This window comes from Anomalospiza imberbis, chromosome 3 (assembly GCF_031753505.1).
Source record: "Anomalospiza imberbis isolate Cuckoo-Finch-1a 21T00152 chromosome 3, ASM3175350v1, whole genome shotgun sequence".
Lineage (NCBI taxonomy): Eukaryota > Metazoa > Chordata > Aves > Passeriformes > Viduidae > Anomalospiza > Anomalospiza imberbis.
The window spans coordinates 35,688,816-35,713,141 of record NC_089683.1 but is presented as its reverse complement, the minus strand read 5'-3'; the positions used below and the strand labels follow the sequence as shown (position 1 = coordinate 35,713,141).

Below are 24,326 nucleotides of genomic sequence, written 5' to 3'. Positions count from 1 at the left end.
ACAATAATTAAAATTAATGCACAGTTTTCTGTTGATTTAGATTTTTGTGCTTTTAGAGGCCTCATCTTTTCTGCCTCATATGGCAGCTGGAAGGGAATGCACAGCAATAAAAATATGAGGAATTACCTTTTTTCTGATTCAAATTAGAGTCAGAAAAGAAAAATATCACATCCAGTATTCATTAGAAACCATTTTACCAGTTCAGCTGTTATTATCAGAATCAAGCTGTCAGCAGCAGCAGATAACTCTGTGCATTCAGCTCTGCCCACAACCTTTGAGGTGGGACTGGGGGATCTGGACAGGACAGATGGAACCAGGAGTGCAGACATCTAGGAGAGCTGCCCACTCACCTGACTACCTGCCCATTCCCAGAGCACTTTTAATGTTGTCAGACTAACATTTTCCACTGGAAGACACTTCCCACCCAATATTTCTGCCCAGCATGAGGGCTGGGTGTTACATGAGCTTTAGTCCTTGCAGTCTTCACTCACTGTCTAGCTCCCCTTGCCTCCCTCTGTAAGTGAACAGGCAAGTCCGACCTCCTGCTGCTGAGGGGGTTCTGTGGGGGCATTAGGGAGTGATGCTCTCTGCAGAGATAATTATGGTGTGTGGTAGTGCAGAGCTGTGAAAGCAATAGCAACATCACATCTCCAGCAGCAGACTTCTCCAGAGAGTTGTATGCAAATGTAATTTTCATAGCTAATATGAAATCTTGTATTTGTTGCCTCCCTGAGGGCATCAGGGAACCACTCGCTTAGGGTTTCTTACAATCATTTCTAAATATGTATATTTGATTGCAGAAGGTCTCATGTTTTATTGAGACCACAGGAAAAGTCCCACTAGAACCAAAAGGACTAGGCTCAAGCTTGGCACTAGCTCCGAGCAGACAACTTTGCAGGCCCTGTTGAGCAGGGCAGGCAGCAAACCCTGGCCATCTCTCTGCTTGCAGAGAAGGGCAACATGCTGCAGCTCAGAATGTTTGTGTTCTCCTAACTTTTAGAGGCACTACCTTCCAAGCTGTTGGGCAGTAGTGACTTTTCATGTACATTATGCCCCTTCCTTTGAGACACTTGTAGAAGCTGTTGCATTGTTGCAGTGCTGAGATATTTGACACCTATTCAGGCATGTCAGTGTAGTTTGGGGCAGTTTTTCATGTGCCTTATGATGCCATTTGTGTCATGCTGAGAAAAGGCAAAGGCACTGCCTAACCTGTCAGGTTACAAAGTCACACTGAGTCCAGAGTCAGCATTGGAGTTCAAGCCCTGCCCAGGCCCATGGACACCGGGCACTCTGCCATACCTCTGGCCCCTGCTTCTCAGTCCATCATTACCATCAGAACCAGGACAAGAAGACAACTCCAGGCAGAAGCAGGGAAAACTCACCTTGTCCAAGGTGTCCTGCTGGTACTTTCCCTGACTGGAAAGACTGGGTAGACTGGGGTTTGAAAGGATTTTTTCCCTCTTACACAAAACTTCATCACAAAATGCTGCACTTTCTGTTCCTGCTTTTTGCTCTTTTGTCTTTGGGAGATTACTTTAGAGGGAAGTGGCAAATTTGATAGCTGCTCTTTATCCAGTATTGGTGGATGAAGCAATTCTGCTCTCTTCCTGAGAAAGGGAGCTGCTGTGGAAAGAGCCCCTGGGACCAGGCAGGAGCTGCCCCTAGAGCACGTTACTGAACATTTTGTTGAGCACTCGGTGCACCTGCAAAAGGACCTGTGCTATTTGAAGGGCTTTGAGCATGTGTGTGCATGTGTGTGAGCTATTGCAGCTAGACAGGGTTTAGAAGTAGGCATTAAAGGCAGAAAAAAAGGAAAGGTCGGCTTGAAAAAAGTGAACTGTCAGAGAAGGCTGAAGGGAAGTGCAGTGGGGCCACACTATTGACTGGAAACAGATCTTTGAAAAAGTGGAGGAAGGAGATGAACAGCCTCCAGGCATTCATAGTGACTGTATTCAGCAAGGCACACATTTACACACCTCACAAACTAAAGGGCAGCACCAAGGACCAAGGACCAAGCACTGGTCCGTCACCAAGATCTTTCCCCTGCGGCAGGAGGTGACTCCTTCTCCTAAAGGGTGTCCTCAACCTCAGGCCTCACCCCAGGGCCACCCTACTTCCCTCTGGGGCTACAAGGGCAGGGGAGTGCCCACCTTCAGCAGCTGGTAGCCCAACACTGGGAGCAGCCTGGGACAAGAAATGACTACCCAGCAATGAGACTGCCTTGCCCTGCTTCTCACCCACCTCCTCTTCTCCTTCTTCTCCATTAGCAGGACTGTGATTTTAGCCACTAATAAATGTCAAGACAGCTCTGGCCTGTGGGTGCCTTTAAAAATGTTTTATCCTGGTTTATATATGCGTAATTTGCAGGAGAAGCTGCAAATCAGACCAGTTTAATTCTAATGAAGTAAATTTGTCCTATTTTTATCCAGCTTAGACTGTTTTAAATGGTATGACTTAAATAAGTGTACTACCTGTGAGCAGACTACCCCATCAAATCAAGGAATCCGGAGTCACTGGTAGTGCAGGGTACCAGATTTCTCTGGCACAGAATACAAATAATATATCCACAGAGTTATTTTTCACACTAAATATAGTCCTCATTGGTTGCCATAATTGTTTTTGTTTGTTTTTAATTTACCACTTCTATATCTGTATTAAAGCCCACATTGAAAGGAAAAAATAGGAAAAAAGCTTGTACACAATGTCAGTTGGAAAACACTGCTGTTAACTTAAAATCCTATTTGCACATTATCTGTTATGAGCAAATTCTCATCGTTTAGGGTCCTCCTTATCCTGAATGGAAATCTCTTGTTATGAGTCTATGATTACATTGTTCTTCCTGATACCAGGGCACATCCTACCACTAAGATGCCATCCCATCTATTCCTTACAAAACCATAATTAGATTGTGCAGTGCTTCCTCCTATTGAATGAGATTGCTTTTATCAGAATATAACTGACAGCCATAACAAATCCTCCCACCACTTGATTAGTATCATCAAAGAGTGAACTGTGATGGGCAGAAGATGAACTGATTAGCTTCAGACAGATGCTGGTAAAAAAAAAAAAAATGTGGGGAAGGATCCTGGGGGAGTATGGCACCCTTCAGTACCTGTGCCAGCAGGGAGAGCAGGGAAAGATTGGGAAGCCCAGTCAGGGGCCAAGGACTGGGGAGTGGTCAAGTGCCCCGTGGTCAGCCCAGCACTGACACCACATCAGGGCATGGGCAGCTCTTCGGGGCACTAAGGGAATGGTATCCCATCCCACCACCCCATTTCCACTCCATTTTCCAGTCACAGGGCCATGCTCCCCTCTGACTAGCAGAGCAATCTAAGCCAGAGGAAAAAGCAGACATTCCCAGGTGGATGATAACTGTCTTCTTAGAGATTGCTGGCACACCTGTCTTTTCTCCCTGGGAAGTTTGTTGTGCTGTGTTTTGGTTTTTCCTTGGACTGTGTCTTGTGCTCATAAAAGTCAGTAAGAGAACACATTTTGACATGAATTTACAGCATTTGGAGCCTATTTTGCCAGAAACTGAAATGTGTCAAGAGTGACCACACCCTTTTTCGCTCTAATTTTTTAGCAGAAAATTCCATTAAGGAAGTTGAGGACTTCCACTTCACTAGAACACCTGCCAGGGACAGATTTAAGTCCCCTCAATCCATCAGAGCACACGCCTTGACCACCTGCAGAGCATGTTGGAAGGCAGAGGCAGAGAAGTTGTCTGACAGCACAGCCACTGCTCACTTCCACACCCAGCTGCCATGCACCTCCTCCGTGCTGGAGGCATTCAAAGATCCAAGCTCAAAGAACAGAGTGACTGATGTTAAAAAATACCTGTCGCAGATGAGGGACCAAACCTGATAGGGACACAAGGGGGTGGGAGGCTGGCCACCACATTTCCAGTTGCACAGTGAATTTAGGGAAGAACCAACAGAGAAGCAACAGGTTCTGTGCATGCCAGGGGCTGAAAGTATTAGAGGCAGGAGGTGAAAAGAGGGTAAAAAAGACTTAGTGGGTGCTTTTTTCCATTAAAGACTATGGTGTAAAGAAATACATGAAATGCAGGATCAACAGCCCAGCATGGCCACTGCTACCAGCCAACTGCATGACATTTCAAGGCCACTCGCAGCAAGACCTGGAAATCATGGATATAAAACAAAAACTGTGCCAGTGGATTTCAGCACTAAGATTTTTTCCAATGTTTGAACATTAATGCTTCTTTAAAGGAATGTGATGAAATTTCAAGAGAGGCTGAGAGAATGTGGTATTTGCAAGGTCTGTGCCTAAGAGCTTGCACATAATGGGAAGCACATCACAAAACAAATGTGATGCAGACACTTATATCCCAAGTGATTTGAAAAGTGTTTGTGCCAAGTCACTTGGAAAATCTTATGAAATTAAATAATTCAATGTAGGAAAATGTTCTTTACAAAGCAAAGAGGTGTGGCGAGGGATTAAGATGGAAATGTGGATTTAGTACCAAAAGAGATTGAAATAAGTGAACAACCACTGTCAGATCATACTGCATTTTGTACGTTTATCTGACAAATATATCTATAAAACACAGCACACCCCAGTGAAGGGAGAGAAGGAAAAACCTGTCTCACAGACAGAGAGGTTTGTTTTGCAGTGCCTGAGGCACAGGCTGACCATAACCAGTGGAAACTTGTCCCCTGGTTTAGGTGCCTTTTCTGCCACATTGCAGATCCTTGCAGGGGAAACCTTCAGAACTAAGCTTCTGAAAGTGGATCAAAAATACCAAATGCAATATAACTGCAATAACTGCAGAATAACTGCAAACTGATGTGGGGAATTGTGATCACTCAGGAATTTTTGGGATGAACCCAAACTTCCACATAACCAGCAGGAAAACTGCTGCTGCCTTTGGTAGGATCAATCCTGACTTTTGAACAGGGTAGTACAAGGATATTTGCTGAAAAGGACAGAGCAATTACATAAGGAAGGGGTTGTATGGACCAGCAGTGGGTGAGTATAGCTGGAAAAGAAGTACAAGACACAAAGGAAGATGTTAACTGGTGGGACTTGTGAAAAAGTCTCCCAAGGTCACACAGCTTCCTTATCTGAGTCCATGTAACTTATGTACAGGTGTCACAAATTTTAATTTAGGATCCTGATGACTACACCAAATTGTCAGAAATGAGTGGCTTAGGTTGCTTAAAGATTCACCATTAAAGGTATTATCAAAAGCAGATTTTAATATAAATTTGTGGAAAATGCAACAAAGTTTTGTGGCAAGATTTCACTCTATTACTTAGTATACAGACTAATCATACAAAGGAAAATAGGCTTGGAACCACTTTAGAATGAGCTGCACAGAGACTGGGGATGCAAAGGGTAAGAGTGTGTAGGGTAAGGGAGACCCTCCTGCTGAGACATGAGGTTCATGACAGGACCCCTTGCTTTCTAAACCTTTGGAATGGTCTGGGTTTGGCTGAGTCCAATCTTAACCAGTCCAGACCTGGTCAGCATTTTATGTCTGCAGGGTTTAGTAGCACTTAATCATTAGCTAATTTAACATTTATAAAGTGATTCTGTAGAACTTACTACACTTACAACAGTGACTTTGTTACACTCCCATCCTTCACCTCAGCCAGGCACCAGGAGTTCCTGGTATGGTCAGTGCTGCTTTCACTTTAGACATGCAAGAGCTTCCACTGTGGTCAAGGGATGCTTCACTGCCCAACTCATGACACAAATGCCAAATTCCTGACAGGAATTCCAGCAATCAAAAAGCAGTCCCAAGGGCAGGGGCAGATGCACCACCACAACTAGAAAGCTCAAAAGTAGGAACTGTTCTCCAAGTCTAGCCTCACCCACGCTGAGCAGAGAGTCAAGAAAGCTCCCACAGTGTTCTGGCAGTGTTCTGTATGAGAACACTCTGAGGAGAACTCATCATCGTCACAGAGGAGCTCCACACTGTCTTCCCTCGTACTCCTTCTGGAGAATGTGGCATTTCCTCTATCAGTGTGTCAGAGGCTTGATCATAAACAGAACTGAAAGAGCTGTGAAAGCCAGCTTGGTCATAAAAATTTTGAATACCCTAGGCTTCATGGGCAGAAAATCAGACAAGGCAAGCTTTGTGATCCTATTTCCTTGAATCTGTTCCATATTTCACTTTTATTTCCTGGGAAGGAGAGATACAGACAGAACACATTCATCTCTGTCAGGACCAAGTCCAGCCCTCACTAACATAACAGGAGAGGGCCAAGCCAGAACAAGCACTTTTCAGTGTAATTGCTTTGCCTCAGCGATTTCGTTTTATCACAGCTGATGTAAGTGAAGGCGAGTGAAAGGGACCTGAGAGCACAGCTAAAAAACGACATAGCACACAAAAGGCTTCAGCTTTCTCAAAGACAGATCGAGTCTGTCATCTTTATCTGACACTAATTGGGAGCTTTTTCATTATCACTGCCAAATTCTGCCCTTGGCTATTTGCCCATAAATCTTCCTGACATTTTCCAGTGGGAGTTGGAGGCAGATAATCTGAGGGCAGAATCTGATAGGAACTGGTAGAAGGACATGGGGGAGCCCAAAGACTTCCCTTTGGAATTCTTCCCTTGTCCTCACTGAGGCACATCTGATAGTGGCAATGGCACCAGTACAGGCTTTTCCCCAAATCAGGGGTAAAAGGGAGTGCATGAGGTTTCCTAGTTTTGAGAGAGATGGGATTCATCTTTAATTTAATTTTATTTGCTTGACAACTTTTGGAGGTGGGCTGGAGAGAGGTTGCTCACAGTAACACCATTGTTTGCATTGGGATTGCAGTGGAGTTTGAAACCGCTTATACTTTTGGAGAGCTTTACAACTACTTTCAAATGCCTCATTTGAATCATACTTGGGAAGGGACAGAGTGATTCTGATCAAGAGGCCACTCTACATCAAGCAGCAGGTAACCCAGATGGGTGCCTATACAAGCTGAAACCAAAACTCTCTTTAAAAAGCAAACATATCTGAAACAAACAGAATCATACAATGGAAAAGGCTCATCAACTCAGGCAAAAAAAAAAAAAAAAAGTGGATGCATAGACCAGAAAGGGAATTTTAAAGTTATTTTGAGCACAGGATGAGGTTTATCCTTATTTTAGCGCTTCTTTCTCTTGTAAAGATGCAAATCAATTCACAACCCTTATTTTCCACAGCACAGCTAAAATGCTGCAACAAGCAGAGAGGCATTTTTAATGTACCAGAAACCCAATAGGGAAATGGTATTATAATTAAATAAGAGCACTCCACTGTGCAAATGGGCTGGCCATATGTCCATCTTGTTTGGTTTCTGAGTGTCCACACAGTTATTCACAGGTTTGCTTTAAAAATTGTGTCTAAATTGAAGGTTGCTAAATGGAGGAATAAACAGCAGTTTGGAGAAGAAGGAGGCTCCTCTGTCTACCCACCTTTACCTTTTGCCTCATGGCTTAATTTACTTACATACAAGTGTGAGTACTGACAATGGAAGGATAAGTGTCACACTGGAAAGACAGGTAGCATTGGACAACACGCCATGGCTATTGTTTGTTCTACTTTAGTCATTCTTCTAATTTCAGTTTTGTGTAAAATGCCTGACTTCACACATTGGCTTATATATTACAACAAGAACTGGAGAACAAATGATTACATTGCTTGCATTATTTTGCTGTAATGCAACGTTATGTTACTTTGTACAGAACTGGCTGGAGGGCAGAACCAGGTAAGGATATTATTATGTCTATGTGACTGTACTTCACAGGAAGCCCAAAGATGAATCAGTGCCCTCTGGCAGGTTTTGTGTGAACACAGACTGAAAAGACAATCCCTGCCTCCAAGTGCAATTTAGCTTCAAGAGTATTTTACCTGAGCTCAGACTGGAGCAGCAGTGATAGAAGGTTCTTGCCAGGTGATGGAATTGGAGAGGTCTCAGTTAACATCCTGGCTCATCAGTAAATAAATTATCATGATACATTTTCTGGTTTCCACAGTGGGTTTTTCATCCTATGTGAGACACTCAGAGGCCTGGAAAGATGTCCTCTGTTAAGGACATGACAGATTCTGTAAAGCCAGCATCACTAATCCCTTGAAAAGATAACTCACATGCTATACAGCCACCAGGGACATCTAATAATCTTTGTGACTGTATCAGTGTGAGGGGTAAAGGGGAAAAAGTGGAAACACTTCACAAGAAGGTGAGGTTCTTGCTGCTATCCAGGCTATCATCCCTGCCAGTGCTCTTTAGCAGTTTTTTCAATCCTTGGTCCATCCCATTACAGATCTCGAAGGAATTGCTGTAAGCTTTGTATCAGCTCCTCCACAGAGACAGGGTGGTGACTTCAGCCATTGCATCTTCTGCCTGTCAGTAGCAGAATTGTAGGTCAGGAAATCACCATCCACATCAGCTTATGTCATTTACAGTCTGTGCTGCCAGCTCCTTGATTTTCAGGTCAAAAGATGAGTAAAAAGCAGGGAGTGAGGAAAAACAGTGTATTGCAGGGAAAGTAGAAGCTGGGAAGAGGCTTCTTCCCAGATGTATGAAAAAAGGGAAGAACTGCAGAGGTGCTGTGGAACTGGGGGAGGCTTGTCCAGGGGTAGGGGTCCAGGATGCTACAGTGTGGATAACATTGTAGAAGGAGGAAACAAAAACAGCAACAGGGTCCTGACATGATTATGGTGGAAGTACTGGAAAAACCTGGTCTCATATGAGTATATTTTTTTAATTAGTTCAAAGCCATTTTCTGTTGTACTAAATACAGAATATTTATGGAGTAATACCTGCTACCATTCACCCAGGCTCATTATGCACAGCTTCGTTTTAAGGGTAATTTTTATCATCTAATAATTTGTGTCCCATCATTAGATTGGAGCTTATGAGATAAAAGATGACCTTTTCCTTCTGCACTCTAGGCCCTGTATTACAGTTTAGAATTGGGAAAAATTGAAGATGCACTTGGTAAAGAAAAGAGTCCAGACTGGACTCTTTTTTCCTTCAGTTCTTCTAATCTTCTAATTGTCAAATCTTCTAATTGTCAAATCTTTCAGAGCTAATTACATACTAATGCTACCAGCTTTAAGTCACAAATCTAAATCACTAGCACTTCAAGGATGACTGACAAATGTGTTCTGGAATAAGTTTCATGCTTTCCCTTCCTCAAATTCATACACATTTGTCAGTGGGAGACAGAAGGGGAAAAAAGCAAGCCAAAGTACATTGTGTCACTGAGGATTATCTTTCATGAAGATAAGAGCTACTCATATGCAGAGTAAGCTTTAGTGATACATATATATTTATATAGAACTAGCTAATAATAGCTGTTGATTTTGGCTTTAATGAAAGGCATTAATTTTAAACTTTCCTTACTAGCATTGATAAAAATCAGCCCCAGTGAAGTGTTGCTGCTGCTCTGGAAACCAGTTTCAAAATCTCATCCTCTTCCACTTCAGGCTCACGCCCATTGTACATCAGTGTGTAACAGCTCACTGGAAAGTTATGTACAAAGGTGTGGATGGCACATGAAGTACTGCAGGTCGGTACATTTCTCCTAACCTCTATTATATGCTATGAAAGTGGTGTCCATTTTTACTGGTGTAAATTTCCAGTATCGATTTCAAAATTAATTAAGGATGTGACCATCATCTGGTTTAAGTGGCTCAGATGCCTTTCTGTATTCCCTAAAACCAGACTAATTTCTCATCCCTACAGAGTTCTGTCAGGGAGGACTGTCAGTTTCTAGTTTCAGGGGTCCTTAATTCATTCCTCAGTGCTAGCCAAGTCCAGCTTTTCCCTTCTTGTCTTTCCTCTCTTCACAATTCATTTTAATACATACTTTTGAAATACAATCATCTTATTTTGGATTTTGAGCACAGTGAGATTTGACTCTTTTGTTTTCAGGTACTTTTGTATTGTTCACTTTAGCATTGAGTAGTGAGAATTAGACTGGCTGAGTTGTAATTTTATGTCATCTTGCCAGAAATTACATGTTCATGAACAACAGCTCTGCAATCTGAAAACAGCAGTACACAGCATGCCATGCAGTGGCTGCTTAAAACACTTACCAGGTGCTCAGTCCAAGCCACGTTTAAACCAAACAAATCTGTGCCAAAATTTAGAATATGGGAGATTAAGAGTTTTACTTTATTTTGACAAATCTTTGGCATTCTATTTTTTATGCTGACTGCAGTTTATACAGAGATGTTCTGGGAGGAAGAAAACACAGAGAAAAGGTACACAGGCAGTGACAGTTCACTGTCTCTTCTGATACAAGAGTCAGGTGGCAGCAGATGAAAATAGCAGGTGGTAAATAGCAGATCCAGAATGAATAGAAGCCCTCTTTAAATTTGGCTGAAGCTGTCTGACATAATCACAAGTTTGGAGGGAAGACTGACAGACAGACTGCATAAAAATAAATATGAAAACAAAGACACAGTTCTCCCTTGAGAAACAAAGCATGCATTTAAAAGAAAAAAACAGTTTCCTTAGCCGAGGAAGGACATGCCTGTCTGGCAGGGAGAATTTATGCTCAGCCATTGCCCCCTGAGGATGCCAAGGATGCTTAGACCAGTGAGGAAGATGAGTCCTATCCCAAACCTTTACTGCCTCTGCCTGTGGACTCTCTGGGGGCAGAGACCTAGCCAGGGTGATGTCCCTGAGCCAGTTTATTATTTGCAGAGGGTGTGCTTGGAGCTGGGCTGAAGCAAAGAGCAGTGTGAGAGCACCCAGGTGCAGCTGGAAAATCAGATGCTGTGGTTTTTTCTGCAGGGAGTGACAGATGTGCTGATACCAACATGTTTTCTGTGACAGAAGGATGTGAAGAGGCTCACGCTTGGTTAAAGAAAAATAGGGGATGTCTGTGCATTTTTTGTGATGTCAAAGTTGCTAATAAGCAGGCAAGCACTTATTGTGCCTCAGCATAGCTTAGCAGGGTGCACTCCTCAAGAAAATTAGAGGCCTTGACATTACCCTTCCCAGGTCTACACACCCACGGGCTGCTTATTACTGACAGGCTGCAAAAGGGTTGGCATAGAGAACACCTCCAAATTGCAGACAGTCACTTCCCACTACTGCCAGCGTAGAAATCATCAAGACTCAGGCTGCCCTGTGCTGTAAAGCTTTCCTGAAAACTTATGCTGAATTTGTTCAACTTTTCCTGGATTTACACACTAACTCTTAGATGGTTTAAGACAATTTGTTACACATGGCTCAGTTGCTCAGTTACTCTGTGGACAATTATTGAAAGATGCTGGAAACCTTTTCCTGCTTGTCAGAAATGACACTGATGGGGAACTTCACTGTTTCAACAGAAAGCTTTGCAAAACCCACTTCTACCACAGTTTGTTGTGATACAATAAATAGTAAAGAATCTGAAAATATCAAAAGGGAAATAAAAATACCAGCAGCCAGCAGCTCAAGTGTTGCTATGCTAATACTTGTAAATTCTAAATAAATAAAACGGTGGTTCTCATTTTAGCTAATCACTGTGCTAGTGATGCCCAATTAGTCTAATAAATTGCCAGCAAAACAACTGAAAGCACCCATGCAATGATGCCTTTGTCTCTCCCTCCCAGGCTTTTCACTTGCACAAATTTATTAAATCAAGACATAAAGCATGCATAATAATTCTTGGAAGTCAACTGCTAATTTGCACAGAAAAATCAAACAAATAAATATATTTTGTATGTGATGCAGGGTTAAGAAGGGGCTGCAGTGTGATATTGGATTGGATAGGTTGTATAAAGTAAAATTTAAAGACAGAATGGATTGAACGAACTGCATGGACAATTGAGTCTATGAGTTAGGCCCAAGATGGGCTCAATGAGGCTGTAAGGCCAGCTGAAGTATCAGGACTATGCCACAGGACTGATTTCTTTGAATACATATGGGGGTTTATGAGCCAAAAAAACCCAAGGTAACAGAAGTAAGTTAAAGAGCACTGTTAAGGTTGGAAAGCCAAGCAAAGAGAATTTAGGATCTGCCAAGACTAAGGTCACTGGTATACAATACATCCCATGGCAATCCCTCAGGATGTGCTCATACACCAGTTTCCCATAGGACCCTTATCAGACAAACCCTTTTAGTCCTGAACAGGAGCCACAGACACAGGCAGAGTAACTCTTCAGCCCTTGCTCTGCTGCAGGAGGAGGATGAAGGACACCACTGTGGCCACACCATGCTGGATGCTCACCAGTGCCCTTATCCCAACCTTCCTGCTGTTGCTCAGAAGTGCCAAGCGAGTCATACAACCTCACTTCTCAGTGGCTATCAGCAGCTGAGTGCTCCTCAGCTCATGGTGCCTGGGATCTGATTTACAGAAGTATCAAGCATTTTGGAAGACAAGATAATCAGCAGAGCTGCACCAGGGGAACCAAGGGCAATTCTGCCGCTGATTTCAGCAGAGTCAAACTCAGATCAACTCCTCTATTTCCTTCCAAACCTGCATTTCAGCAGGAACCACAGAGGAATAAGGGAAGAATGAAAAGATGGGCACTGAAAAATACAGCATGTGCAATCCTCTCTCTTCATCCAAAGTCATCCTACCTAGCTGGGAGATGGAACCATCTGAGAACGTCTCAGTAGAGAGCCATGAGTAAAAAAATCAAGGTGATGGGATTCGTCTGCCTTAATGTAGGTGTTTAAAAGACTGATGTCCGAGCCACTGTATAATCCATTAATAATGGAAAGAAGTATCTCTGATACTCTAAGCCAAATGGTGTCTAAGATAGACCTGTTGCCTGACCTGTTCCTCTCTGCTGACTACAGCGGGACACTAAGGCCATTTCTAGTTTAGCATCTGCTTTGACATAGCAGAAGAGCAAAGCAGATGGTGCTGAAGTCCCCAGTGTCTGTGGATATTCTCAGTTCATTTAGAGAGGAAAGAGAGAATTCTTCCAGGTCTAGCCTGGAAAAGTTGGGAGAAGGAATGAAAACAATTATTATCGCTCTTCCTGTTCATATTGTTTATAGATATGTTCTACCACAGTGTGCTATTCATAGTGCACCAATGGTGTGAAAGGTTTTCACTTTGAAACCAATCATATTTCACCTTAACAATCCTGGCTATAAAGAAGGAACACTACTTGTTAATAAAAATCATTCTTTGCCTTCTGAAGATAAAGTCTCTTCATTCCTGTCCCTGTGTCACCAGCGACAAGTGTCCACTCCATATCCATATGGGGTTTGGTTTGGACTTGATTTAGCCTGGCTCCCCTAGACCAGTTATCCTTGTGGTGGAATAGGACAGCTATTCCACCACAAGAACATTTCAAAATTGCCTGAAGGATTAATTTAGATCACTGTGTCTTTCTAGAGATAGAAGGACATTTGATGCACCCCTGAAACAGAGGTTTTGGTTCAATTTCCTCTAAAAGGAATTCAGCTAAGCAGAACAACTTCTCCAAGAACTGAGCTGACAACAGACACAAGGATGAGATTTGCTTTAGAACTGCATCATTGCACAGATCCTAAATACTGCTGTACATGCATCATATCAACTAAGACTCAGATATTTAATTTTCAGATAAGTGAATGCCAGGATTAGTGATACAGATAATAAAACCCAATCATCTTATTTTAACAAAATCAATCAAAACTATTTACATGACTTCAATTATCACAGATCCTTTTGAAATGCTGTTTGTTCAACAGATTATAAATTTGCAGAGAGCAAAATGGAAACACAGAAATGGTATTTTTCATTAGGAATTAATCAACTACAGGGGATTACTAGTCAAACCATATCTGTGGTTATGATTATAGAATAACTTTTCCTACAAACACAAAAAGCAAACTCCAAAATCAGAGAGTTATAAATAACAGCATCTTAAGCATGATTGGAAGGAAAGGCTCTTGACTGAATGCAGAGAACATTCAAATACAGATTCAGTGCAATTTTTCTCGCTGTTTTCTGAGATGTAGTGAGAATATGCAAAAATTAGTGTGACAGTGAAGTCTTTTTCTTTATATTCACTGAAAATTCCCTGGGGAAATTCTGGCTCTGATCACAAAAGACCCATTCATCATACTTATCAGGGCCTAGATTTGTTCCTAAGCTTCCCTTTCTAAGAATTAATGTCTTTCGAACAGATTCCTTAAAACATTGCAGGACCAGCATCCTTTGAGCAGAAATAACTAAAAATTCCCTGCTTAAGCTTTTCAAAATGTTCGTTAGTACAGAATATTTAACATCTTACATGGTTGCTCTTACTCACTTGCATGAGTGAGGACATGCAGAGCTTTTCCATTCTCATCAGAGATATCAAAAACACACGAGTTCTCAGATGCTTGGTCTGGTCATTTGGGTTATGCATTCCTGTGTTAAATCTTGTAGGGAAGGTGAATAGTGTATTGTAAAGCCAGAGGAAGGGAAAAATTCATTTATGAGTGAAATTTATACCCAAGAAAATACAAATATTTTCCTGAAAATTTTGTTTTCTCATTATTTACAGTTACTCTAAGTGATAATAAATAATGAATAAAATGATAGACCGCTGCATGGAGACAAACATTACTTTTTCCTCCAACCACCAAATCATTAATGTAAGCAAAAATTAAAATATTTTTAAATTGCCCACTGTAATGTCAAACAATAATTCCAGATAATACAGACTTCTCAGATGTTTGGCCCAGTCACTTCAGTTAATGTGTTCCTGGGCTAAAGCATGAAGGGAAGATGACTGTAAAGCCAGAGTAGGTGAAAAAGACATTTATTTATGAGTGAGAAGAAAGGAAACCCAAGTAGTGGACTACACAGAGGGCTCTAAGTGGCACTGTAGGAGGCAGCTAAGCCTCCAGTGGAAGCAGGAGAGCTCTGGCCAAGCTGGGAAAGGCAGTGGTTGGGGTTCAGTGACTTACAACAATTTGGTTTACTTTGAACATGGCCTTTTGGTCAGATGTGTCTCATGACCATCACTGCCATTGCATCTGAGTAGATTACTGGCCAGTAGTAGCTGGCCATGGCCACTGTTGCCTACTTGGCCTCAGAGGTTACCCTTGTTCTGCCTGTGGAAGAGGTCTCTGTCCTAGAAATCTGCTTCCCAACAAAGCAGTGCTTAGCTGTCTTATCCAGGCAGGCAATCAAAGGTGACTTGGAAGAACCAAGGTGAGTAATATTATTCTAAGGATTCTGATTAATTGTATAGCCCTGACAGAAGTTCATGCATCAAACAAGCCCCAGCTGTCAAATTTCATCACCTATTTCTGCTCTCAAACAACGGTATTATTCCAACTTAGTTGCAGAGTGTGACTGTAAAGCCTGAAGTGCTGAATTCATCTTTGAGCCTTTAATGAGACTATCCAGTGTTTTCCTATTGCAATTTATTTTTCTGTTTTTCTTTAATTCTTTTGTCCTTGGAACTTCCAGATATCTGTGAGCATTCTCCTAAAAACAATCTCTTAGCAAACCCTGAGGATTTTTTCTATCTGTTTTCCCAGCTATGCAGGCAGTAGACATCTTCACTCTAAAACCCTGAGCACTTGGAAGATTCCCCAGTGCTTCTACTGGGGTGTACAACACGGCACACTGGTATTGTCCACTTACTGTGGTTAGCACAGGCTCAGGTTCCTGGAGTATTTTGACATTTCATTTTTTGCATACAGCATTTTACATGAGCTGATGCTTTGGAGTGGCGACCTAGAACAGAGGCTAGACAAGGTTAAGAGAATAAAGTGGGTACTTATTAAAGGCCTTCAATAGATACACCTTGGACAGCCAAAACTTCCAAGTGGCTACACCCAAGATGGATGATGGTCACGAGTTTTTCAGACAATTTTAAGTTTGGTTCATTTACATATCTGGGGTTAATCCTCCAATTACAGCTTCAGGTAATTAAGTCATATACCCCCAGTTTGGTCCCCCTCAACTCCCTTTTGTTTATACTTTTCAGGGCCTGGGGCAGTAGGGTGTCCTTGAGTTACAGGCCTAGAGGGATTGTTTTGTCTGAATAAAATGGGAGAACAAGCTATGAAGTTTTAGAGCTATACCCTAAAGTAGTACAGGATTTGAAAAATATAAAAGCTAAAATCCTAAGGCATCAGAGCCATCCAATGGTATAAAGCTTCTTGGAATGAGAAACTGAAGGAAAATTTTGCAAATCCTGATGAATTCAATGTTTTGGTTTAGAGTGTGATTCAATAAACAGCTCCAAACAGGAGTGGAGAAGTGAAATATAGCACAGAGGGAAGAAGTCAGGTTGTAGTATGAAGAAGACCAGGAAAACCTCAAGATGCCACTGGCCAACAAGCCAGTGAAGCTAGAGACCCTAGCATTATTACGGCCTGGGGTTCCCGGAGTCTACCCAACCCCAGCTGCCGTAGGTGTCCTGGATAGTGATGTCCAGCTAAGTACAACCTGTCCAGGTCCCTCTGGCAAGCTCCCAGCCACAGGCAATCCTAGCAAGCAGCTCAGCTCTTAAGTGAGATCAGCTTTTTGGTGAATTTAGCTCTTCAGGGATTTCTGCTCTTTGCTTGCTAAGGTGCCTCAGCAGACACGGGGAGAGAGAGGAGAAGAGCTGTGTGAGGTTCCACAGATGTGTCTTTATTGGCAGCCTCTGTGAAGGGTGACAGTGACAGCTCTTCTGCCAAAATGGGCAGAGGCAGGGGTTTATATAGGGTGTAGGGAGCTTGGGAAGCAGTCCAATAGTAAGGGTCGAGGCGAACATGACCTCTGGTCTTACAGAGAGATAACAAGGGTCCGAAGGTGGAAGAGGGGCTTCTTTGGTCCAGTCATCATGACTAGGTGTTTCTTATCTTAGGCAAGGGAGGCCTTGCAGGGCCTGTGGCTGCTACCTAGCACCACTTCCTAAAATTTCCAGCTAGATCAGCTGGTCGAAGTAAAGGTGATTACCTTTCCCTCCAAATATTTCTGTGGTTATTTGGAAAATAATAGTTCTACTCCTTATTAAAATATCTCTTAAAGTCTTTAAAAATTATGTTAAAACAAGAATCCTGATCTCTTCTGTGACATAAAAAATCTTTCAGAGTTATTTTATTTTAAAATAATATGGATGTTTTCTGCCATGTCCAAAGCTTTTCACAAGTCTTTTTTTTTTTCAGAGCATAAAATAATTCAGACCCATGTTGCTGCTTTTAACTGTGAGCAGTTAAATCTGACCCTTTTCCCTCATACTCCCCCAGTGGTGACTGCTTCTCTCCACCACACCAACACAAGGACACTGCTGACCCCAGAACAACTGTGCAAAGAAGCAGGACTGCACAGTTTATTGAGGTGGTCCCTTAGGATGTGGCTTGCTTTTAAAGGCAGGAGCTGAGTTATCCATACCACCACTTTCCTAGCCTGCATAATGCGAAATTAGCCAGAAGACTTAAGCTGCTGGCTGAGAAATCAACATCCATTTAAGTATTTATTGCCACTCTTTGCTTAAGGCATCTCAAACACTCAAGATACTTCATACCTTATCCAAACCACAAAGGTTTAGCTCACTGACTCCTAATACACATTTGAAGTACATCTTATATTTGAGGAATAATATATGCTTCTGAAAATTAGACCAGACTTTAGTCCAGCTACCATTTCCAGACAAGATAATGAGTATTGGAAGGTGCAGCAGTGGGCCAGGACAGAGGGAGGACAGCTTGAAGCAGACTGGGATGTGTACCTGAAGTCACGAGAGTCAAAAGTGAAACAGGGAAACCTTGAAATGCAAGTGCTCATTTACAGCAATGAACAGGGGTTGGTATGGGCCAAGTTCTTAATTGCACTTGCACCATCTGCCATGGTTCAACCCCAGCGAGCAGCCATTCAGTCACCCCACTCAGCCATTCAGTCACCCCCCTGCCTGCAGGATCAGGGAGAGAGCCAGAAGGGTAAAAGCTAGAAAACTCACAAGTTGAGACAGTTTAGTAGGGAAAGCAAAAGGCACTGACTCAAGTAAAGTAAAACAAGGAATGGATTCCCTTCTTCCCATAGGCAGGCAGGTGTTCAGCCATTCCCAGGAGAGCAGGGCTCCATCACACCTGACAGTGGCTTGGGAAGACAAAAGGCATCACTCCAAATGTTCACTTACTCCTTCTTCCTCCCGCTTTATGCCCTGAGCATGATGTTCCATGGTCTGGAATGTCTCTTTGGCCAGTTTGGGTCACCTGTCCTGGCTGTATCTCCTCCCAGCCTCCCAAGCACCCCAGCCCCCTCACCAGCCTGGCAGCATGAAAAGCAGAAAAGGCCTTGGCTCTGTGTAAGCCCTGCTCAGCAATAAGAGAAACATCTCTCAATTATCAACCCTGTGTTCAGCACAAATTCAAAACACAGCCCCACACCAGCCACTGTGAAGAAAATTAACTCCACTCCAACAAAAACCAGCACATCATGCAGCTGAGGTCTCTGCACTCTTGACAAAATAACCCTCGCTAAATGTGGCCCAGCATCTCATGGCTGTGAGGACCAGAGTCTATCTTTTGAGAATTTTTTTATTTTCCATAAATCACCACACTTACTGATGCAAAGGTTCAGGAGCCAAGTCAAACAAAGCACAGAAGCATGTTAAATGTTATTTAAGCATCGGGATTTAGTTTAAGCAGCAGCCTTATATTTATGCATTATTACCAGCCGATTTCTTTGTCACCTTGGAGAGGCGAGGTTTGTCCTTTATCTTTGTGCTTCAGCTCTCTGCACATTATTCTTCAGCAAACATTAAATTCACCATAAATCTACAAGAAATCTTTCTTTTTTTTTTCCCTCTCTCTTTCCTTAGTTGCTGCTCCCTTCATGCAATCATTTACTCAGGTTCCAAATTCCTTTCCAGTGCTCCCAGACTCAATTTGAAACTATTGCAGGAGACAGCAAAAATTAGTTTAGAGAAATTATTTTTTCTGCCAGCTGTCATTCCGGCATTTCCTCCCATCAATTCTCCAGCCTACCTTATACCTTTTCTTCCTAATAAAATTTTCTGCATTATGATCCTTAAATTGCTCATATTCCTGTTTAGGCTTTAGTGTTCCACTTGCAAGCAACAACAGTTTATGTTTTCTGCTTCTGACATTTCTTAGAGATTAATCACTGTGCAAATGCACTGCTAGAGCAACTCCATGTAAGTCAGTGAGAATCTACCAATTCTTGGTAGCAGCCCCTTTGACCTGATATTTCTAATGCTTCATTGACACGAAATCTATTTTTATATAATTCACATTTTAAATTATATATAACTTTCTTATTTATTAAAACTATTTAAAACCCTGGGTTCTTCTATTTGAACAGCAACAATAAGCAATTTTACAGCCCAGAGAAATTAATAACACTAGCCACTGAGCTCTGTTGTCAGGCCAGAGACCTCCTGATCTCAATGGATTGCTTGGCACAGTCTTCATATCCATTTTTTAACTGGAAATAATATTTTTTTTGCTCAGTATGATGGAGTTCTCTGAAATAATTCAACTGGAAGGAAAGCTACCTTGTCAGAAAGCCATAATCTTAACAGTTTTAAAGCAAATTTGTGAGATAAGAAGTATTGGCTAGGAAGAAAGAGTGTTTGAAGGAGTAATATTTCTTTGGAATAAGTCTGAGACTTAGACTCTGATACAAAGTGGAAGATTATCAGCTGTGCCCCTATCCCAGGACAGACTGGTAGGTAAATTGCACTAACTTTCATTGGGGTTAAACATGATCATATATCTGTTTCAAAAACAATGAGAAAAGTTTGACTTAATCGACTCTGTTTCCAAGGAGTGTTTAATTTTTTGTTTAGCCATTTCTATACAAATAAGTGTTTTAATAAACATCAGGAGACACACATGATTTATTACTGATTGCATTACATGTATATTACCACTATAAAACTTAGTGTACATGTTGTAGATGTCGGCGAACCCAATGGGAAGAATGATGATGTCTGACTTAGTTCAGAAGGCTGAATGATTTCTTTATTATAATTATGCTATAATACATTAATATACTATATAATAGAGGGTACTAAAAACTACATGCTACTTTCTCTAACTATCATATCTAACTACTCACAACTTGTGACCCTGTTCGCGAGAGTCCAGACACGGGTGGATCCGATTGGCCATCAGGCCCAAACAATCCACCATGATCCAGCCAAGCAATCACCCCAGGTAAACAATTCTCCAAACACATTCCACAAGAGAAAAACAAGGAGCAGAAATAGAAATTGTTTTCTCTTTCATTTCTCTCTGTGTACCTTTATGAAAAATCCTGAGAGAGAGAGAAATGTGCTTGCCACATGTACACACCAATAATCTTTCAATTTTGTCTTCCTGTCCTAAGCAAATGCCTGCTTTGTGGCAAAATAAAATTAGTGACTCAAATGGAGCATAAATTACCTTTATCTCAGTGATAATGGGTATTATTTAGCAGGAGATTCTCTCAAGTATTCACTAATGTCATTCTATAGTATAGTCCTTCACATAACTTACAAGATTAGCAAAACAGTTCTACAGTCACTAGTTAAGAGATAAAAATTTACTATAAGGCTGATACTCACTGAAATCTGTCAGCTCAACCAATCCTTCAGAAAAAAGTGAGCCACTAACAACCCATGGCACTTCATCACATAACACTGGCACTGACATTGCAGTAATATCTGCTCGAGAATGGATGGTTGCTCTAATATTTGCACCCAGAAACTACTACAGTATCTATAGAAATGTGGTATTACTTTTTTAAAAGCCAAGCACTGACTTTTTAATAGAGTTCATTTATTATAAGAGAGACTGAATACATAAGCTCAGAAGCTAAGAAGCTCAGCATATCTTGCTTTACATGCCCAGCTCCAAGTATGGACATTTGCCTGGCACAGGAGAGGACTTTCCACCTGGATGGATGGCGGTACTTGTGCTGCAGAGCAGGCACGCACAATCCACTCAGCTTCCCTTTCTCTGGTGAGAACCACCTGCAGACCATGCATACTGAGATCGATGTAAAATTTAAGATAGTCTTGCTAAGATGAGCTTCAGCCTTTTCTTGGGAATTGTTTTGGATTTATTAGTCTTTTCAATAATCTGGAGGATATGACCACATCTGGAATAGAAAGACTTTCAAATGCTATTCCTGACTTACCATTGGCTCATGAGTCAGTCTTGATAAATTCTATAAATTATCTAATACACAGATTATTCTTTTGAGAAGCAGCCCTTTCCTTTTTTATAGTGTCTCAGGGTTTGATACCCACTGATGTCTTGTACTAAATGCCTCTGTTTGTCAGCATGGTGGTCCACTGTTTTGCTGGTGGAAACCAGACAGCAGTTTCCCGACTGGTCTTCACAAATTACAAGAAAGCAGGAGTGGCAGCTCATAAAGTCAGTCACAGAGGACACTGATGTCTTACCTCCAGCCTGTCTCCTCCCTCCCTCTTGAAGATGGTACCAGCTCCTCAAAGGCAAAGTTTTCAGGCCAGACACAACCCCAGAACAGCTGGATCCCCCAGGCCCACAGCACACACAGCTCCTACAAGGAAGGTGTGACATGGTGTTGCAATGAAACTTGCAGCTTGTTGGGTGCTGAAGAACAATCCTAATTACTGCCAAGGACATAATGCCTGAGTACAAGAGGAGGGAGGAAGGGCAGGAGAAGCAAATGCTTTTCATCTTTCATAGCCAAAGACAGAAAAATAGAATTCTAATTATTACGTTCTAACAGATGCTCATTTGCAAGAGTGAAATTACTTTGGGAGGCCATTCCTATTTCCAAGACACTCATTCCTCCAGAAAAATACCTGATGATTTGGAGTAGTTTAACATCTACAAAAACAACTGCTTGTGCAATATAAACAGTTTGCAAGTACTTATTACTTTTTTTAAATATTACTTATCTTGCCCAACACAATGACTGATTTCACATTTGACTTCTTCTACATAAAATTCACTCTGTTATGGAGAAAGATAACAAAAAAATATAAAAACACTTGGGGCCAGTTTCTGCTCTGAGTCCACATTGCTACCTCACTGGCAAGAGACAGCATTGATCTGGACTGAGCCCAGCTCTTGTAGGAAAAAATAGAATTCAAATAAAATGTGTTCCCACCTTTAACAAATATGTATCTACAGCTATGCTGAACTTTGCCAAGAGCTTCCCTTGGTGAAATACAGATTTTTCTTTCTATCTTCCAGTAGCAGCAGGGATCTCTAAACCCCACTGTGCTCTGAGAACAAGACTTCTGGAGTTAGGGCCACAATATCACCTCTTTGCAATATGGCAATTACTTTGGGGAAAGAGCTTTCTTCTTTCCTTTCTTGATGCTTTCCAATCTGTTTTTCCTACTTTGCTGAAATCAACAGTTTTTAATCACTCATGCAGAGCTTAGAACAACATTATTATTTATATATATTGAAAATAATATTATCTATACTTACACTCTGGGGAGCCCTTCACTTAAAAATATCTCAAAAGGATGCCACTCTTCATAAACCTGTGGAAAATTTATTATTTAGGCCAATGTGTCAAAACACAACTTAATGCTGGGTTTTTTCTGCATAGTAGTATGCAAGGCCAGTTCTGTTTAGCAGAAATCTTTGTCCTTCTGCCGTTCTTTCAGCAGGTACTTTTATTTCTTTATTCCAAAACCAAGTAAAATGTGACAAGACTGCTCAGCAGCAAGCTGAGAGCCCATGAAAGATAATGCTGCTTCGTGTAGGTGAATATCCCATCCATGCAAGACAACACTGGAGTGAAAACTGAACCCACTCTTCTGGGCCACTTTTTGGACTTCCTAAGTCCTCAGTTACATTCCTGGGATTAACAGGTTTCTGTCAGAGGACAGCTCCAGTCCTGAACAGCAATCCTGCCACAGGGATCCAACAAAAAGAGAGAAATATGAATTGCTGGAGAGAAAACCAACAGTGGCAGTGGGAGAAGACACAGGAGGGATAGAAGGACAAGGGGGAGAACGGAGGTGGGGGCGCATTGCAAAAGTGCCAAAAACAGGCAGAAAGGAGAGAGTTAATTCCAAGAAAAGTCAGCAAGCACCAAAAAAAACCCCCCAAAAAAACCAAACCACAAAAACCAACAAACCAAAACCCATAAAAAAACAACCCCCCAAAAAAACCCTGAAGAACAAAGGGAGAACACAGAGGGCAGGTGAAAGCAAAACTACAGTGTAAGAGCTTTTGAAATAAAAGGCTTAAAAGGCAGGAGGAAACCTTGGGACAGAGGGAATACACTTCAAGGCAAACTTCTCTCACTCCTGGGTCAGCATAATCTGCAAATGTTAAAGTTATTTTCTTAATTACCAATACTTTTTGCCTTGGAGGCTTTATTTTTTCCTAGAATTAAAAGATTACTAGCATGGCAATTTTATTTCAGTATGGATTCTACTTAATTAGATACACACATGTAAAACCATGGATCAGCAAGAGGAAGAAATAACAATCTAATTTATTCACTTACCCATGGAGGGAAAAAACCAACATTTTTAATCCTCTTTCTTCGAGGCAGTGAGAAAAATCCTGATTCCCATGCCTTCCTCTTTGGGGATGTCTTGTTGGTTGTCAAGATTTCCTGGAGTCAGAAGGAGTTGGTGTAGCAGACTGAACTGCATGGCATGGTGTTTGTGGATTACTGCACACAGCAAGCAAGTCTGGCCTCTGAAATCTACTGGGAATTTGCAGCTTGGTTATCTGCGCATGTGCAGATAAACCAGGAAATTAAGAATCAGGCAGGGATTGTTAATAGGGAGTATACTTTCACAGAAAGCGCAAAGCCATTTAATGCAATTTATTTTAAGAATACCCCCAGAGATATAGTTCAACATAAAACACGTAGCATCTTTTTGAAGCCAAATTAATGAACACACTTCCTTGCCTAGAAGAATTTACAGACTGAAACAACCACATGTAGTGTAAATGAAGAATTAGATACAATATGACACAACTTAATGACAGCTGAACTTCGTTCCAGATTTTCTCCCATATCCGAGGGTCTTGGAATGTCTGAAGGTCAGACTTATCAGTAAAGATTTAGGTGAAGAAGGCACTTGGTACTTTGGCCTTTTCCATGTTCTTTGTCACCAGATTCCTCAGACTATTAAGCAGCTGTCCCACATTTTCCCTAGTCTATCTTTTGCTGCCTAAGTACCTGTAGACACCTTTCTTGGTGCCCTTTACATACCTCAGTGGATTCAACTCCAGGTGGACTTTGGTTTTTCTAAGCCCAACCCTTCATGATGCATTCCTCCTGGCTCCCCTAAGCCTGGTTCCACCTCTTGTATGCTTCCTTTTTATGTCTGAATTTTGTCTGAATCAGGAGCTGCTTGTTCATCTGTGCAGATCATCTGTCTTCAGCTAAAGAAGGGGATCCTTGAAAAGCAACCAGCTTTCCTGAACCTCTCTTCTCTCTGGAGCTGTATCCCATTGGATTTCTCCAAGCAGATCTGTG

General features: G+C 41.7%; 1 long non-coding RNA gene across 2 annotated transcripts in view; it reads right to left on the bottom strand.

The window, feature by feature from the left end:
* Positions 1-24,326, bottom strand: part of LOC137470520 (uncharacterized) — a 69,574-nt gene that overhangs the window by 6,696 nt on the left and 38,552 nt on the right. The window contains exon 1 of one of the 2 annotated variants that reach the window (XR_010997105.1): positions 5,578-6,004. The exons of the other annotated variant lie outside the window; for it this stretch is intronic. This is a non-coding gene — a long non-coding RNA (uncharacterized lncRNA). Of the gene's footprint in view, positions 1-5,577; positions 6,005-24,326 lie in introns of those variants that run through there. 2 annotated transcript variants of the gene reach the window in all.